The sequence below is a fragment of the Myotis brandtii genome, unplaced genomic scaffold, assembly GCF_000412655.1.
Source record: "Myotis brandtii unplaced genomic scaffold, ASM41265v1 scaffold395, whole genome shotgun sequence".
Taxonomy (NCBI): Eukaryota; Metazoa; Chordata; class Mammalia; order Chiroptera; family Vespertilionidae; genus Myotis; species Myotis brandtii.
The window spans coordinates 3,500,303-3,502,629 of NW_005365155.1; positions in this window are offsets into that span (position 1 = coordinate 3,500,303).

The window sequence follows — 2,327 nt, forward strand, 5'->3', positions numbered from 1 at the left end:
TGGTTGATTTTTATTGATTTCAGAGAGGAAGTTAGAGGGAGAGAGGTATATTACATCAGTGATGAGAGAGAATCATTGACCGGCTGCCTCCTGCATTCCCCCTACCAGGGACTGAGCCCACAACCCAGGCATGTGCCCTGACTAGGAATCAAACTGTGACCTCCTGGTTCCACCACTGAGCAACACGGGCCAGACAGCAGTCACTATTTATTAGGAATCTTTTTAAGTCAGGGATCCTCAGCCATGATCACTATGGCAGCGCCTGACATAGTAGATGCACAATAAATATTTATGAATGAATTGAATGAATTATATACTGCCAGGGAGGCCTTGTGGTCGTCACCAGGAGACAGGCTCAGGGAGGCCAAGCAGTTTGCTGAGCATCACTCAGATCTGTCACTACAAAGTTTGCCCTCTTAATTCACTCTTCCCTTAGTCATTCTAACCCTTCACAGCTCACCATCACCTCCTGCCCACCACTGCTCCTCACCTGATGGAATTCACCATCTCAAGTTGTCACCCTCAGGCCAGGGAAGAGTGAGATTTCAGAACCAGAGAGCCAAAGTGATGAGCAAAGCGAACCTCATTTACAGATGAGCAAACCAAGTTCCAGGAGTGTTCAGAGAGATCTAGTGACTCCACACAACACACCCTATTCTTGGTCATCAGCTGGCTTGCCGGAATCATATTCTCTCAGTTAGAGTTCACACTGTATCACCCTCAAGAGTGAGTTCAAGACCCTCAAAAGAGCCTATTAAGGGAATGAAAAAAACAGTTCACAGAGAGGGAGAAAATATCTGCAATATAAATATCTGCAAAGCACTTGTGTCCTAAATATATAAAGAACATCTACAAATCAATAACAGAAAGACAGGCAACTCAATAGGAAAACAGACAGAAGACTTGAACAAGTCCAACATCAAAGTAGATCTCCAAATGACCAATAAACATATAAAATGATGCTCAGATAACTCAGCTACACAAAACATCAGGGAAATGAAAATTAAAACCATAATATGGTATCACCCCTGGTTGACCAGGAAGGATAAAATAAGAAGGACAGACGACATCAAGTGTGGATGAACATGTGAAGCAACTGGAAATTGTTGCTGGTAGGAGTGTGAGTACAGCCATTTAGGAAAGCTGTGGGTGGCATCTACTGACATTAAACATAATCTATGACACAGCAATTCCACCCTTACACACGTAACCAACAGAAACACATACAAAAACTCACCCAAGAGACTATATAACAATGTTTGCAGTCACACTATTCATAATAGCTAAAAATTATAAATAACACAAGCATCCATCAATAGTACAATAGATCAATTTTTTTAGATGTTCATACAATCCTATATAATAAAAGGGTAATATGCAAACTGACCCTAACAGCAGAACGACTGGGAATGACTGGTCACTATGACACACGCTGACCACCAGGGGGCAGACGCTCAATGCAGAAGCTGCCCCCTGGTGATCAGTGCGCTCCCATAGGGGGAGCTCTGCTCAGCCACAAGCCAGGCTGATGGCTGCCAGTACAGCGGTGGTGGTGGGAGCCTCTCCCGCCTCCTCAGCAGAGCTAAGGATGTCTGACTGCAGCTTAGGCCTGCTCCCTGCTGGCAAGTGGGCATCCCCTGAGGGCTCCCAGGTTGCCAGAGGGATGTCTGACTGCCAGCTTAGGCCCAATCCCACAGGGAGCGGGCCTAAGCCAGCAGGTGGTCATCCCCCAAGGGGTCCCAGACTGCGAGAGGGCACAGGCCGGGCTGAGGGACACCCCCCCACCCAGTGCACAAATTTTTATGCACTTGGCCTCTAGTAAAATATAATACTGCAATGTGAACTTCCAGGGTGCTGTTAAAGTTCGATTTCTTTTTTTTAATAGAGTTTTTTTTATTGATTTCAGAGAGGAAGAGAGAGATAGAAACATCAATGATGAAGGAGAATCATCAATTAGCTGCCTCCTGCACGCCCCAACTGGGGATTGAGCCTACAACCTGGGCATGTGCCCTGACCGGGAATCAAACCGTGACCTCCTGGTTCATAGGTCAGTGCTCAACCACTGAGCCACACTGGCCGAGCAAGTTCAATTTCTTGATAGACGCATTCACTTTGGGAAACTTTATCAAGCTGTGCTTATGAATTGTACCATGTTCCTGTATGTATGCTAAACATCAATGCAATTTACCAAAAAAGAAAAGGAATCCATGCCAGTCTTGTTCTAAATTGGTGTTTGAGTTGGCAGCTGATGGTTGGGATGTAGTCATTTACACTTGAAGTTAACGTGAAACCCTTGCAGGTGTGGGGACATTTGAGCATTTGGAGCC